Source organism: Mirounga leonina, unplaced genomic scaffold, assembly GCF_011800145.1.
Source record: "Mirounga leonina isolate KUSES-001 unplaced genomic scaffold, KU_Mleo_1.0 Mir_93, whole genome shotgun sequence".
NCBI lineage: Eukaryota > Metazoa > Chordata > Mammalia > Carnivora > Phocidae > Mirounga > Mirounga leonina.
The window spans coordinates 55,211,639-55,229,891 of NW_023270854.1; positions in this window are offsets into that span (position 1 = coordinate 55,211,639).

An 18,253-nucleotide genomic window follows, 5' to 3' on the forward strand; every position below is an offset into this window, starting at 1 on the left:
CCAGCGGTCAACACAAGATGGGTGCTGGAGCCAGGTTACCCCTTGAAGCCAATAGGTGGCAGGAGGCTCCACCAATGGTGAATGGGAGCCAAATGGAACTTCCGCCACAAATGCCTGGAGTGATGGGTTATAACTATGAGTCTAAGAAGGCAGGAAGAACAAATGCTAACTCCCGACAATGAAGTGGGCTCCAGGGAACCAGGCATAGGCAACCACAAACACGAAAAAGCCAGGAGGAAGTAGGCATGTATAGAATAAGAAAACAAAATCGTTCCACCCCAAGTGTATCTGCAAATCAAAATTCAAAAATACATAAAGAAATCAAATGCTAAGAAAGACAATAAAATCAGCCACTGGGGGAAAGAATTCATCCTGATAAAATTTAAATTATAGAAAATAATGAGGGCGCCTGGGTAGCTCAGTCAGTTAAGTGTCTGCCTTCAGCTCAGGTCATGATCACAGGGTCCTGAGATGGAGCTCCTCATCGGACTCCCTGCTCAGCAAGGGGTCTGCTTCTCCCCCTGCTCCTCCCCACCCTGCTCATGATCTCTCTCTCTCTCCCTCTCTCAAATAAATAAATAAAATCTTTAAAAATATAGATTGGTAAGTATTTTTTTAAATAATTAAGTTTAGGATGTTCAAAAGATAAATGAAGAAAAGACAGTCCTAAAAAATGAACAAGAAGGGCGCCTGGGTGGCTCAGTTGGTTAAGCGACTGCCTTCGGCTCGGGTCATGATCCTGGAGTCCTGGGATCGAGTCCTGCATCAGGCTCCCTGCTCAGCAGGGAGTCTGCTTCTCCCTCTCCTGCTCCCCCCTCTTGTGCTCTCTCTCTCTTTCACTCTCTCTCTCAAATAAATAAATAAAATCTTAAAAAAAAAAAGAACAAGAAATTATAAAGAGTAATACAAGTATATAAAGCAAAAAGAGTTGGGTATGAAAAAAGTTTAAAACCTTGGTAATTTCAAGTGTAGTCAACAAGATAACAAAGCCTGACATACTGTTTTAGCTAGACCAATAAAAAAGAGAATATTCAAATTACTAAAACCAGAATGAGAGAGATTACATCATTACTGATCTTACAAAAATCAAAAGGATTGTAAGGAAATACAATTGATCCTTAAACAGCACAGGGGTTAGGCCATGCAATCAAAAATCCACTTATAATTTTGGACTCCTCAACAATTTAACTGTTAATAGCCTACTGTGGACCAAAGCCTTACTAATAACATAAACAGTGGACACGTATTCTGTATATGTATTATATACTGAATTCTTAAAGTAAGCTAGAGAAAAGAAAATGCTGTTAAGAAAATCATAAGGAAAAGAAAATACATTTACAGTCCTTACCCTATTTATCAAGAAAAATCATGTGTAAGTAGACCCATGCAGTTCAAACCTATGTTGTTCAAGGGCCAAATGTACTATGAAAACCGAATGCAGACAAATTAGATAACTTAGAAATTTCTAAAAAGACACAAATGACTGAAAATGACTCAAGAAGAAGTAGAAAATCTGAATATATCTATAACAAGAGATAAAAGTAGCAATTTTAAGACTTCCCAAAAAGAAAAGCCTAGGCCCACAAGATTTACACTGAACATTCAAAGAATTAATACCTATCCTTTACAAACTCCTTCCAAAAAAAGAGAATATGAAACAGTACTTGCAACTCATTCTATGAGACAAACCCAGTCCTGTCCCGATTCCAGAAATTTAAGAAAATTTAAGAAAATTAAACTATATACCAATAGTTCTTATAGATATTCAAAAATCCTCAACAAAATACTAGCAAACTGAATCCAGCAACATATAAAAGAATTGCACAGAGTGACCAGGAATGGAAGGTTAGTTTAACATTAGAAAATCAATTAAGGGGCGCCTGGGTGGCTCAGTCGTTAAGCGTCTGCCTTCGGCTCAGGTCATGATCCCAGGGTCCTGGGATCGAGCCCCACATCAGGCTCCCTGCTCCGCGGGAAGCCTGCTTCTCCCTCTCCCGCTCCCCCTGCTTGTGTCCCCTCTCTCGCTATCTCTCTCTCTGTCAAATAAATAAATAAAAATCTTAAAAAAAAAAAAAAAAGAAAATCAATTAATGTATAATACCACATTAAGAGAATTAAGGACAAACACCACACAGTCCTATCAATAAACACAGAAAAAGCTTTGGACAAAACTTAGGCCCTTCAATGATTAAAAAATATATATATATATTCATCAAAATAGGAATTTCCTAAAGCTGATAGTGTTTAGCAAACACCTACAACTGACATTATACTCAATGGTAAAAGATTAAAAGCTTTCCTCCCAAAATCACAAACAAGACAAGGATGTCTGCTCTTCACCATTTCTATTTAACAATATGCTAAAGGTTCCAGTCAGGGCAACTAGACAAGAAAAAGAAATAAAAGGCACCCAGATGGGAAAGGAAGAACTAAAAATGTCTCTGTTTACAATGATATGATCTAGTATTTAAAAAATTCCTAAGCAATCAACTAAAAAGCTATTAGAACTAATACATTTTCAACCTTTAAGTTAAAAAGATCAATATATACAAATCAGTTGCTTTCCTATACAAATGCAAGTAACAAACCAAGAATAAAATACTGCATTCATAATAAGATCAAAAAATAAACATAAGCTTAATAAAGAAGTGCAAGACTTACAAACTGAAAACTATAAAATACTGTAAAAAGAAATAAATGAAGAAATCAATAAATGGAAAGATATTCCTTATTCATAGATTGGAAGATTTACTAATTTTAAGACAGCAATATTCTCCAAATTGATATACAGATTCAATACAATCTCTATCAAAATCCCAAGTGGTTTTTTGCAGAAATTGATAAGTTGATCCTAAAATTCATATGGAAATGAAAAAAAAAAAAAAAAAACCCACCAAAGAACAGCCAAAACAATCATGAAAAAGAAGGACTCACACTTCCCGGTTTCAAAACTTAATACATACAAAAATAAATTCAAAATGGATGAAAGATCTAACTGGGAGACAGGAATGCATCAAAATCCTAGAGGAGAACACAGGCAGCTACCTCTGTGACCTCAGCTGAAGCAACTTCTTGTCTTGTCTCCAGAGACAAGGGAAACAAAAGCAAAAAATGAACCATTGGGACTTCATTAAGATAAAGAGCTTTTGCACAACAAGGGAAACAATAAACAAAACTAAAAGGCAACTTACAGAATGGGAGAAGATATTCACAAATGACATATTAAAGGGCTAGTATCCAAAATCTATAAAGAACTTATCAAATTCAACACCCAAAAAACAAAAAATCCAGTAAAGAAGTGGGCAGAAGACATGAACACACATTTCTCCAAAGAAGACATCCAAATGTCCAACAGACACATGAAAAAATGCTCCACATCACCTGGCATCAGGGAAATACAAATCAAAACCACAATGAGATACCACCTCACACCAGTCAGAATGGCTAAAATTTGCAAGTCAGGAAACGACAGATGTTGGCGAGGATACAGAGAAAAGGGAACCCTCTTACACTGTTGGTGGGAATGCAAGCTGGGGCAGCCACTCTGGAAAACAGTATGGAGGTTCCTCAAAAAGTTGAAAATAGAGCTACCCCACCACCCAACAATTGCACTACTAGGGACTTACCCAAAAATACAAATGTAGTGATCCAAAGGGGAACTGCACCCCAATGTTTATAGCAGCAATGTCCACAACAGCCAAACTATGGAAAGAGCCCAGATGTCCATCAACAGATGAATGTATAAAGAAGATGTGGTGTATATATATACAATGTAATACTACTCAGCCTTCAAAAAATATGAAATTTTTCTATTTGTAATGACATGAATGGAACTAGAGGATATTATGCTAAGTGAAATAAGTCAATCAGAGAAAGATAATTATATGATATCACTCATATGTGGAATTTAAGAAACAAACGAACAAAGGAGGGGAAAAGGAGTGAGGAAGGCAAACCAAAAACCAGTCTCAACTATAGAGAACAAATTGATGATTACCAGAGGGGAAGTGGGTGGGGGGAATTATAGGTGGGGGGTTAAATAGGTGATGGGGATTAAGGAGTGCACTTGCTGAGATGAGCACTGAGTGTTGTATGTAAGTGTTGAATTAGTATCATATTCTATGTTAGCTTACTCTAAATAAAAACTGGGGGAAAAAGCCACAATAATCAAGACAGTGTGGCACTGGCATAAAGACAGACATACAGATCAACTGAATAGACTGATGTTCTAGGAAAAAAAACCCATACATCTATGTCTACTTAATTTTCAACAAAAGTGCCAAAACAATTTGCTAGGGGAAAAATAGTCTTTTCAACAAATGGTGCAGAACAACTGGATATTCACATGCAAAAGCATGAAGTTGGAGCCCTCCTTCACACCATACAAAAATACTAACTCAATGTGGATCATAGACTCGAACATTTGGTAGAATTCACCAATGAAGCCATCTGGTCCTCACCTTTTCTTTGCTGGAAGTTTTTTGATTGCTGATTCAACCTCCATAGGAGTTACAGATCAGTTCAGATTTTCTATTTATTCGTGATTTAGTCTTGCTAGGTTGTATGTATCTAAGAATTTTTCCATTTCTTCTGGTTTATCCAGTTTGTTGGTGTAGAATTGTTGATGGTAGTCTCTTATACTTCTTTTTATTACTGTAGCATCTGTTGTAATGTCCCCTTTCATATTTGATTTTGAGTCTTTTGTCTTTATTTCCTAATTAGTTTAGCCCAAGATTTTTCAATTTTATGTTTTCAAAAAATTCTTATTTTCATTCATTTTTTTTATATTGTTTTTCTATTTTCTATCTCATTTATTTCTGCCCTAAACTTTGTTATTTTCTTTGTCCTGCTAACTGTGGGTTTAGTTTGTTCTTTTTCTAGCTTCTTGAGGTGTAAAGTTAGCTTGTTTGAGATCTTTCTTCCTAATGTATTCACTTACCACAATAAATTTCCATCTTAGTATTGTTTTGGTGTATGCCATAAGTTCTGTTATGTTGTATTTTTGTTTTCATTTGTCTCAGTATTTTCTAACTTCCTTTTTGATTTCTTCTTTGACCCATTGGTTGTTCAAGAATGTTCACTTAATTTCACATATTTGTGATTTTTCCAGTTTTCCTTCTGCTACTGATTTCTACCTTCACTCCATTGTGATCAGTAAAGATACTTGGTGTGATTTCAATAATTCTAAATTTGTTAAAACTTGTTTTGTGACCTAACATATGACCCGTCCTGGACAAAGTTCTGTGTGTGCTTGAGAAAAACAGGTATTCTTCTGCTGTTGAGTGGAATGCTCTGTATTTGTCTGTTAGGTCCATTTGCTCTATACTATTGTCCAAGTCCTCTGTGTCTGCATTGATCCTCTGTGGTCTTCTATCCATTACTAAAAGTGGGGTACAGAATTCTCTTACCCCCACAGTTACTACTGTCCATTTCTCCCTTCAGTTCTATGTTTATTTTATATACTTAAGTGCTCTGATGTTAAGTACATATATGTTTACAATTGTTATATCTTCCTGATGGATTGACCTTTTTATCATTATATAATGTTCTTTGTCTCTTGTGACAGTGTTTGACTTAAAGTCTATTTTGTCTGATATAAGTATAGCTACCTATAGCAGCTAAGTGGCTCTCTTTTGGTTTCCATTTACATGAAATATATTTTTCCATCCCTTTACTTTTCTCAGTTTAAATTCTTGACTTGTAACAGAATGAGACACCCTCACTCTTGCCATGGCTCCATCTGAACCAAATACACTCAACTTGGGCTTATCTATGGCTCGCTTTGGCCAGTGGGAGAAACAATGTGAGCAGAGCCTTAAAATGTGCTTGTGCAATTTGTGTTGATCTTACTCACTACAACTATCCACAATTAAAAGAGTATGCCTCAGTTGGCCTTTGATCCTTCAGAGTGGACCACAGAATGAATACAGGTAGAATACACTTGAACCTGACTCAGCTTGCAGCCAAGCCTAGCATACGAATGGCCTAAATGCTTTCATAAATCACCCAGGCAAGCCCTGTAACAAATCACTCAAAGATCTATTAAGATCTTGTGATGCAGTAGTTTTGGTAGCAATAGCAGAGACAGAGAACAATCCATGGCGGGGTGGAAGGGAGCAGGGGGGAGAGGGGCAAAACCATGAATAAGTATTTCACACAGAAATTTAGGAAAAGTTTTTCTTGTTAGTAATCAGGGAAATTAAGAATAAAACCACAATGAGATACCAATTCATGACCATAAGAGTGTCAAAAATGTAAAACTCTGACAATACCAGATGTTGGCAAGGGTGAGGAGCAATGGGAACTCTCACACTCTGCAGATTAACCACTGAAAAACAACTGAAGTTTTCTTGAAGTTTAAGATGTTCCAGCAAGTCCTATGACCCCAGAACTCTAGCAATTGTACTCCATTAGGAGATAAGTTTATATTAATGGGGGAGAAAAGACTGGGAACCATCCAAATTATCTATCAACAGGAATCTGAAAAAATAACTTGTGTTATATTCACACAATGTAACATTGCATGATGAAAATGAATCAGCTGCAACTACATATGCAAGAACATAATTAGCAATAACACTGGATAAACAAAGAAAACCAAAAGACTGCATACTACATTTTTAAAACACAAAACCAAGCAAAAGCACTCAATATGTGCCTTAGAGATACATTATGTGGCAAATTATTTTGAAGAAGCAAGGAAATGATAAACATAAAATGCAGCAAAGGAGTTGGAGAGGAAAATTAACAGCACTGTAATGTTTTCATTCTTAAGCTGGATATTAGCTTCATAGGTATATATTTTTCTATTATGCTTCATAACTGACACATAATATATGTTGTTTTTGTGGGGCGCCTGGATGGTGTAGTTGGTTAAGTGGCTGATTCTTGGTTTTGGCTCAGGTCTTCATCTCAGGATCATGAGATCGAGCCCCACATGGGGCTCTGCACTCAGAGCAGAGTCTGCTTAAAAGATTCTCTTTCCCTCTGCCCCTCACACCCGCACACACTCGCTCACTCTAATAAATAAATCTTAAAATATGTTGTTTTTGTATATATATCACGGCAAAAGATTCTTTTAGTCATTTTATTTTTTAAAAAAGATTTTTATTTATTTATTTATTTGACAGAGAGAGAGAGAGAGCACAAGCAGGGGGAGTGGCAGGTGGAGGGAAAGGGAGAAGCAGGCTCCCAGCTGAGCAGGGAGCTCAATGTGGGGCTTGATCCCAAGACCCTGGGATCATGACCTGAGCCGAAGGCAGACGCTTAACTGACTGAGCCACCCAGGCACCCCTTTTTAGCCATTTTAAGTCATCCAAGATAAGGAGAGAAAAGCTGACAGAGGTTAAAAAAAAAATGGACATAGCACTTTCTCCTAATTAAACAATCCATTTTTCTTATTGCTAAATCCCTTTTTTTTTTTTTTCCATCAAGACTTGCTGCCTTTTTCTCTTATGTTTGGGGGGAAAAAAATCTCACTAGACCTTTTCTGGACATGTACTGAGTGCAGTCAGCCAGGGGCAGATAGTCCAGGAACATGTGTTACTCCTACCTGCCTTCATTAGACCAGGCTACTCTCAAAGAAGGAGGAGAACCAGGGGTGTTAGCCTCCTCCATGCTGTTTGTCAGACCCAGGGCATAAGCTGAACCCCAGCATTTCTAGTTGCACTGAGTGAAATCTCAGCAGGGAAAAAAGATAGGGATGTAAATCACAAGTCCCAGAGAAACAATCTGGTTCTCTTAAGCAAAAAGGCATTTACTGGAAGAACAACCAGGGCTCAGAAATTTAATGTTCTATGGCAAGATCGGATAGAAACAAAGAAATGCATATTAAAAATAAATATCCTCTTAGACCCAGTAATGTGACTGGCAAGGACTTATCAAGTTGTAGAGAGAATGTGAAGCAGCAGGAATTCTCACATATTGCTGAAGTGTAAACTGACATAACTACCAACTGGACCCAAATGTTTCCAGATACACAGGAAAACTCTGGCACAGGTGTGAAAAGAACATGTTTACTGTGACACAGTCTGTAATAAAAAATTAATAATACTCCAAATACTCATTAATAGGAAAATAAATGAGTAACTAAGTAATATATTTTAAAAGGGAATACTATACAGCATTTAAAAATAAATGAGCTAAATATATATCTCATCACAGATAAATCTCTAAAATACATTTGAACAAAAAGATCAAGTTGCAGGATGATATATATACCGTAGACCCATCTATGTAATGTCTGCTTAACAGATACATAGATGTCTATTCAAAATATAAGAACATGACTGAGGATGATACTGAGGCAAACTCAAGTTTCTTCCTTTCTATGTAACAAATCTAGTTTCTTCTGCCAGCCTTATAATTCTTCTAACTGGAAAAATCTTTTGCAGTTACTAAGCATATAACTAAATTTTAAAAATATATTTATGTGTGTGTTTGTGTCTGTGTGCCCTGTGCAATTTCCACTATGTGAAAAACAATATACTAGGAAATACAGAAATGCAAAATAAGTAAGTGACTTCTGGTCAAGATGGGAAATACAACAGATACAGGGAAAAAAATACACTGGGAAAACATAACAAAAATGTTTGTATTACACAACTGAGCTCTAGATCATTAAGAGGGAAATCTTCAGATGCCAGAAACAAAGATGAAACTGAGGAAATGAAACCAGATATACAAATTAGGAGCTTTGATTTTTATTCCCATCTGCGGATAAGAACTAAAACCATAAGCTGCAAGCATGGTTATAAGAAGAGGGTCACCTTCACTAAAACATTGGTGGAAAAATAATCACCAAGAAATCAGAAACACAAACCTGTACTACACATAGGTATGGGGCTCCACTCCCCCCATCCAGAAAGCGCAGATCAGTGACAGTGACAGCAATATCTCACCCACCAAAGACACTCTCAGAACTCACAAGAAACTCTCCCTGAACATGAACTCATAGCCTAAAACTACAGACTACACAAGGAAACCCGTAAGAGTCAGCAAAAGCAACCAAGAAGAATTAACACTTTGGAAGTCTTCATAATAGAATAAGACAAGAAGGACTTAAATATAAGAATGTATAAACTCTTGAAGAAATAAATGACAATACTGACTCCTTAAGACAAGAATATAACATTGTTCAATTTTTTTAAAAAAAGCAGATTTCAGGGGTGCCTGGGTGACTCAGTCGTTAAGCATCTGCCTTCGGCTTGGGTCGTGATCTCAAGGTCCTGGGATCGAGCTCTGCATCGGGCTCCCTGCTCAGCGGGGAGTCTGCTTCTCCCTCTCCCTCTGCTGCCCCCCCTGCTTGTGCTTTCTCTGTGTCTGTCTCTCTCTGTCAAATAAATAAATAAATAAAAATTCTTTGAAAGAAAAAGCAGATTTCAAAACTAAATAGAAAATATAGACATGAAATGCAGAATATGGTATGAAAGCTATGTTAAATAAGTATACTTTTTAGAAGTGAAAACTGGTAAACTGGAATCTAGAGCTAAGATAATCACCTAGAATAATAAGCACAGGAAGAGCATGTACTAAAAATAATGAAAGAGAAGAGATACAGAGGATAACGTGAGAGGCCCCAACATGTATCTAACAGATCTAGAAGGAGAGACTAAGAAAAAAATTTAAAGAGTCAAAATATTTAAAAAGCAGGATCAAGTACAGTCCTTACCCTCCAGGAGCTCACAGTGCAGCAGAAAACTTACTGGCCTATGTTCTCAGAGCTGAAAATAGCACCTGGGACTCTGACGCCCAGGGAAGGACTCTTCCAATCTTGACACCCTGCCTCCGTAGCATGTCATCATCTAGTCCCCCTTCAGACTTGATTGACATCATTTTGAAGTGGGGAAGTACTATTACCCTACAAGCCTGAGAGAGTCAGAGCTGAGGTGAGGGATCTACTCCCCCGGATCGAGTTCCAGATTCACTACTGTAGTTTTTACTTTCCCTACTTGTTCACATAAGCCAACTAGATTACATGTGCTGTAGACCACCGGCTTCTACTTAATAGTGCCAGTAAAGAGAATCCATTGTTTTGGCTAACCCAACATCCTCCTTCTTTGTCCAGCTACTTGACTTTTACTTTGGGAAGCTTCACTCTGAGTCCACATAGTTCCAGAGTAGGCAGGTAATCCAGGAAGGTTAAAAAAGGGCCAACCCGATAAAATCCACCCTCTTGGCCACAGTAAGTGCTTCTAAATAGACATGCAAATTAAGAAGACCAAAGAGATCTGGTTCTAGGACTCTGACTGGAAATACTGGGCAAACAAACCTTTCTTCTGAGATTGTTAAATTACTAGAAGCTAAGTGTGGAGCTGTAGAGGCCAAGTAAAAGACAGCTTCACTGAGAGCAGCACAGAGGAAGGCAGAAGCAAATGGTGAGAGTGATAAGCCCCTGGATCCAGCCATACCTGATCCAATGCCACACCAGGACTTATTACTTTTATGAGCTAATCATTTCCCTTTTCTGCTTAAGCCAATTTGAATTGGATTTCTGTCATTTGCAACTAAGAGTCAGGCTAATAAAAATTTTAGTAGCAAAGAAGCAGCAGTGACAGCAGCAATATCAAGAGGACAGCTGCTCTCTAAATAGTCCCCCACTTTAGAACACTGAGAACGATTTGGTTGTAATCAAACTCAGTAACCAAATCTTACTCTGTGAGTCTAATTTTCATTTTATAATGTCTTCATGCTCTTCCAACCACCTTCAAAGACTTCACAAAATTATAAGCAACAATTTCAAAACAAAATGATTGTTAATTATTTGAAATTTTTAAAAATATGACATTCAGAATTTTAGGGAAATTAAGAAATGGCACAAAATAACAGTATCATTTAAAGCTTTAAAAGAGTAGGAATAATAATGATAATGATTGGGTTCTGGAAGATGTAGAAGCAATAGTAGGTGAGATTTTGGTTCACCAAACCAACAAAGCACCTAACTGTTTATGAATAAGACATGAGCATGTAGGGGAAGGACAAGGGTGGGGTGGGGAGTGATGTTCACATATGTGGTTATGTAACTTGGAGAACAACTCCAGCTATATGAAAAGAGACTACAAAAATCTCTCAGGCAAATCAATGGAAACAACACATCTTTTTTCTGTCATCCACTTTCAGAGTCTCTAGTGCCTCTTTATGTTCCTAGTCACTCAATAATGTTAAAATGATCTTCCCATAAGCACCAAATATCAAATAATAATGTCAAGCAGTGTGCTAAATTCATCCATTCTCTCCATACTGTCTGCCCGAAAACATGTATATCTGTGGCCAGAGATACAGGACATGTCATGTACAGGGTAGCCAGATATTAAGTGGACGTAATATATAATAATGTCTGCCATATTGACAAAATGACAAAACCCAGCTTGCCCAACTTAACAAATCTGAAATCAGGATGGTCATGCAGTTCTGCCAGCCAGGTAGCAGTTCTTATGTAATTATCACTGCCTGCTATGCACAGACCTGGCTGTGCCTCCTGGGGGCTAGATAGAACGACATCCCTTTGATGCTCTGGTCAACAAACCACTTGCAGATCATTTGAAGAAAGAATACTGAGCCTTTGTTGTCAGATAAACCATCTGATGATACCATCAAAATGCACAGAATGTATGCCAACAGCCTGGAAGAAATCCCATAGACAATATTGATACATTCTTTTAAGAAATGATTCAACATTAGCACTCCTGAGGGCACAGAGGCTGATACTGTGTGGGAAAACACAGATGATGATGAGTGAGTCACAGTGATTCAGTGGAGTTGTACTCTGAAGGTGATTAAGTTTAGAAAAGCCCAATCCAAAATATTAAACTAATACTTTCCTTTTTGAATATGTACAGGAGTGATAAATAATAGAAGTATATGTTTAAGTAAGTACAAAAGAGTTCTTTCAACAAAATATGAATTCTTAGTGATATGAAAACACCATATAACTGTTTAATTGACATCGCTTTTTCATATACTGGCACTTAAAATAATGGAATGACTTAAAATCAATAGTGCCTTTTACTAGATGAAATGCAGTGATTTGTACCTATACAAGAGTCATATGCAGCAAATCTACCTTCTGGTTTATGGAAGGTATACTTTGTTCTGGGGTAAGGAGATGTGTGATTCCCAAGAAGATATGGGCTGATTTCTTTATAATACTGCTCATGTAATTTAACTCTCTATTCACATATGTCTTTGTATCTCTGCTCTGCCAAATCTGTGCTTGGAGTTAAATAAGATCATTTCATTTATTTCTAAAATGTCCCCTTTTGTATATTGTCAAATCACTGAAAGGAAAATACAACCCCAATAACACTAAAAAAGCATGTACTAATACCTCTCCTAAACCATTAAGGTTTTACTTTTGTCTCTCCAAAATCTTTCTAAGGTATCAAGGCTCTCAGAAATCAATTTCTCTCTTAGAGATAAAAATAATATGCTCTCACAGCACACTAATTATATGAGTATTAGAGTTTTGTGACTGCTCTAAAATCAATAGGAGTTTACAAACTAAAAATAATTCATTTTCTTTACTTTAATGACAAGCCCTAAAGATCCCCTATCAACTTTGAATTATTCTTCCAAAGGCCATATATAGTCATTCTTTAATTTCTAATACTTAGCTTTCATTTATTAAGTCAAATTTAGTAGTTAAAGACTTAAATTGCAATCATAGGTCAGACCTATGATATCATGTGCTTCTAAAAGCCATTAATTTTTGCAAATAAACATTTATTGAGGACATCCAAGTAGAATTAAATGCTCAATAGCAAACTAATACTTCCTTGAATAATATCAAGAAAAGCTAATAAAATACTAAACTGATAAAGGCATCAGAGAGATATGAAAGTAATGAGAACTAGAAAAGCTAAAATTGAAAAAAGAAAGAAAGAAAAACTCAGGAAGGTGAGTAGTTGATCTTCATCAACACTTTCCTGGTTATACCTGCCCATGTGAAGGACCAGGATAGAGCTTATGGGATCTTGTGAGGGCTACAGGGTCAAAATCAAAGACTTGAAGGTCCTCAAACATTTGACTCATTTTACTTTGATATATAGCAAGGTGAAAAGTGAAAAAGCTAAGCCATAAGCATCTATAAGCAATGTAGAGTTTTCTAAAGTCTCACAGTACTGTGCAAACAAAGGTCAGAATTGAAGACTCTGAAGAAAAAGTAAACACAACACAGTCTCAGTTAAAGTCCTTGAGGGGTGCCCCTAAGGAACAGGGACCATCCAGAGGTAGACTGAGATTTATGAAACTGTGATCCAACTTCAGCTCAGCTAGATTAAGGTGATCAATCTTCAATTTTTCTGCCTTGCAGAGAAAAGAGTAACCCTTCTCTAGAATAAGATAATAGCCATTTATAACATCTAGAGCCTCTATGACTTTTTACACACAATGCCTGGCATTCAATAAAAAATTACTATGCATGATAAGAGATAATATGACCAAAACCCACAATAAACCCATTGATAATACAGATATTAAAGCTAATAGCCAAGAATTTTAAAATAACTAAGATTAATTATGTTCAAAAATATTAAGGAAAAGATGTGAAAATAGATGTAAAGATAGAGAGTGTCACCAGATATTTGGAATATATAGAAAAAACCAAATGAAAATTCTAGAACTAAACAATACACTATATGAAGTGCACTGACAGATGGGTTTAACAGCTGATTGATACTGCAGTAATCTGATGACAAGTCAGTAGAAAGCATCCAAACTGAAGCAAAAGAAAGGAAGAATGGGAAACATAGAAAAAAGATCATAAAAGATGTGTTGGACACAGTTTAAACATGTAAAATGTCACTGGGTCCCAAAAAGGAAAAGAGAGAACTAAGCAAAAAGCAATATTCAAAGAGAAAATTGCCAAAAATATTCCAAAACTGATGAAAGACATCAAGCTACAGGTTCTACCCCAATCCTTCCAAGAAATCAAATCATTAGGGCTAAAGAAGATCTGAATAATACAATTAACAAATATGACCATGCACAGAAAACACACCAACAAAAATAATATAAGAATTCATTTCAAAAGCACATGGAATATTTACCAAAACTAACTATATGTTCAGCCATAAAGCAAATTTCAAGTAATCATAATACTCAGAATATATTCTCTAAACACAGTGGAATTAAGTAATAAATATTTAATGAGAAAATCCTCAACTACCTGGAAATTGAGAAGTACACTTCAAATAGTCCATTGACTAAAGAATATATCACAACAGAAATTTGAAAATATTTTTAAATGAATGATAATTAAGATATGACATATCAGAATTTGTGAGATACACCTAAAACGGGTGCTTAGAATGAAATTACAGCCTTAAATGAACTATCAAGAAGCTAGAAAAATAAAAGAAAATCAAACCCAAAGAAAGCAGAAGGAAAATTTTTAAAAAGAGAAAAAAATCAGGGCGCCTGGGTGGCTCAGTCAGTTAAGTCTGCCTTCGGCTCTGGTCATGATCCCAGGGTCCTGGCATTGAAAACACATTGGCTCCCTGCTCAGTGGGGAGCCTGCTTCTTCCTGTTCCTCTGCTGCTCCACTGCTTGTGCTTTCTCTCGTTCTCTCTCCTGCTCTCTGTCAAATAAATAAAATCTTTAAAAAGAAAGGAAGGAAGGAAGGAGGGAAGGGAGGGAGGGAGGAAGAGAGGGAGAGAGGGAGGAAGGGAGGAAGGGAGGAAAGGAGAAGGGAGAAAGGTAGATAGGAAGGAAGGAAGGAAGGGAGGGAAAGGAAGGAAGAAGGAAGAAAGGGAGGGAGGGAGGGAGGGAGGGAAAAAATTAGCAAAATAGAAAACAAATGTACAACAGAAAAACTCAACAAAACCAAAAGTTTATTTCTTTGAAAAGATTAACAAAAGTGATAACCTCAAACAAGATTGATAAAGAAAAATAAAACCAGAAAATACAAATTGACAATACGAGGTGGAGATAAGGAAAAATGCCTACTAAGTTTACAGATGTTAATAAGATAATAAAACACTTCACAAATAACTTTTCACTAATAAGTTTGACAATTTAAATGAAAAGAATAAACTGCTTAAAAAGAAAACACATTCAGTTAAATCAAGGAAAAATTTAAAATCTGAATACTAATTTCCCTAGAAAATAAAATGTATCCCTTATTAAAACCTGCCTACAAAGGAAGCTCCAAGCCCAGATCCCTTCACTGGTGAATTCTTCCAATTATTTAAGGAAAAAATAACACAAAGCTCACATAATCTCTTCCAGAGAATAGAAAAGAATTAACCCTCTCAATCTATTTTCAGAGGCCAAAAACAAAAAACAAAATAAAACAAAAACCAATAGTATCAAAACCTGACAAAGACATTACAAGAAAAGAAAATTACAAACTCATCTTTTATGAGTACGGGTGCAAACTTCCTTTTTAAAAGGGAGAAATATTCCATTGTATATATGAACCACATCTTCTTTACCAAAGGATATCCAGTGCATAAAGAAGATATGGTTCATATCTACAATGGAATATTACTCAGCCATCAGAAAGGATGAATACCCACCATTTACATCAACATGGATGGAACTGGAGGGGATTATGCTAAGTGAAGTAAGTCAAGCAGAGAAAAATAAGTATCATATGATTTCACTCATATGTGGAACATAAGGAATAGTGCAGAGGACCACAGGGGAAGGGAGGGAAAACTGAATGGGAAGAAATCAGAAAGGGAGACAAACCATGAAAGACTCTGGACTCTGGGAAACAAACTGAGGGTTACAGAAGGGAGTGGGGTGGGGGGATTGGGTAAGCAGATGATGGGTATTAAGGAGGGCACGTGTTGTGATGAGCATTGGGTATTACATGCAACTAATAATCACTGAACACTACATCAAAAACTTATGATGTACTATATGTTGGCTAATTGAACATAATAATAAAAAATAATTTTTTTAAAAAGGGAGAAAAAATCATATGATTATCTCAATAGATACAAAAAGAAGCAACTGACATTCAACACCAGTTCATGATTGAAAAAAAAACTTATCAAACTAGGAATATAAGTGTCTAATTCTGACAAATATTATCTATAGTAAATCTTAAACATCATATAGGGTCAACTATACTTCAATTAAAAAAAAGAAACAGAATAAAAAAAGTCATACCTAATGGTGAATTACTGAAAGCTTTTCTCCTAAGAGAGCAAAGAAGACAGATGTCCACTAGCATTTCTATTAGTATTACACTAGATAACCTAACTAGTGTGATAATGCAAGAAAAAGAAATAAAAAGTGTAAGGTGGAAAGGAAGAAAATAAAACCCTCATTATATGCAGACAACATAATTCCAAAGACCAAAAAATCCAAGAGAATCAACTAACTACTAGAAATAAGTGAATTTACCAAGATTGCTGGGTACAAATCAATGTAAGAAATCAATTTTGTTTCTATAAATCAGCAATAAAATTTTTAAAATAAAAATGTTTAAAGGTCACTTAGAGTGGTATTAATATTAAAAATCTAATACTAAATCTAATAAACGATGACTGAGACCTCTACACTGAAAACTATATAACATTATTGAAAATAAATTTTTTAACACTCAAGTAAAGAAAAAACATACCATATACAATTGACCCTCAAACAACATGTTTGAACTGCATGAGTCCACTTATACCTGGATTTTTTCCAGGAAATACATTATAGCACTATAAATGTACTTTCTCTTCCTTATGATTTTCTTAATAACATTTTCTTTTCTCTTGCCTTATTGTAAAAATACAGTACATAATACATATAATATACAAAATATGTGTTAACTTTATCAGTAAGGCTTCTGGTCAACAGTAAGCTATCAGTAGTTAAGTTTTTGAAAAGTCAAAGTTATATGTGGATTTTCTTTTTTTTTTATTATGTTATGTTAATCACCATACATTACATCATTAGTTTTTGATGTAGTGTTCCATGATTCGTTGTTTGTGTATAACACCCAGTGCTCCATGCCGTACATGCCCTCTTTAATACCCATCACCAGGCTAACTCATCTTCCCACCCCCCTCCCCTCTAGAACCCTCAGTTTGTTTCTCAGAGTCCATAGTCTCTCATGGTTTGTCTCCCCCTCCGATTTTCCCCCCTTCATTCTTCCCTTCCTGCTATCTTCTTCTTCTTTTTTTTTTAACATATAATGTATTATTTGTTTCAGAGGTACAGGTCTGTGATTCAACAGTCTTACACAATTCACAGCAGATTTGTGGATTTTCAACTGCATGGGGGGCTGGTGCACCTACCCCTTGCACTGTTCAAGGGTTAACTGTACATGGAATGGAAAGTTCTATATTGAAAAGATAACAATTCTCCCTAAAGCAATCTACACATTCAATACACTCTATTTAAATCCTAATATGTGTGGTCTTTCTTAAAAAGAAACTGATGAAATGATCCTAACATTTATATAAAAATGCAGAGGGCTAAGAATAAGAAGAACAAATCTAGGGGCACGTGGGTGGCTCAGTGAGTTAAGCATCCAACTCTTGATTTCAGCTCAGGTCACGATCTCAGGGTTGTGAGACCAAGCCCTGCTTTGGGCTCTATGCCAGGATTCTCTCTCTCCCTCTCTCTCTGCCCCTCTCCCCACCTTCTCCCTTTCTTAAAAAAACAAGACGAACAAATCTAGAAATTTACAGTACCATATATCAAGACATTCTAAAGCTACAGTGTAAAATATGGCAGCCAACATCAATAGAAAGATAAACAGGCAAAAAAAAAAAAAAGATAAACAGGCACCAGCACACAGATCAGAGAGCTCAAAAACAGACACAATTTATGACAAAGGTGACACAATTTGAAGAAAGGAACTGCAATAGCACGTACAATAGGGAAAGAATGGTCTTCATCACCGGATATTCATGTTGTATAAAAAGAATCTTGATCTCTACCTCACCCATACACCAGAAGGAATTCCAGATGTACTACAGATCTAGGTAAGTAATTAAAGTAAAATAATTAAGGTTTTAGAAAAATTAATGGGAAATATCTTCATGACTTTAGGTAAAGATTTTTTAAACAGTACACAAAAAGGGACCAACCATAAAGGAAAAAGGTACATATACTAGACTATCTAGAATACCTGTTCTTTAAAATGCCCTGTTAAGAAAGTGAAAAGGCAATCCAAAGAGCAAGAGAAGGTATCTGCAACATATATGTGAAACTGAAGTCTCATCCAGAAATATCAAGAATTCCTACAAATCAGTAAGAAAACAGCAATCAGTAGAAAAGCGGCCAAAAGCTTTGAATGGGCACTTGA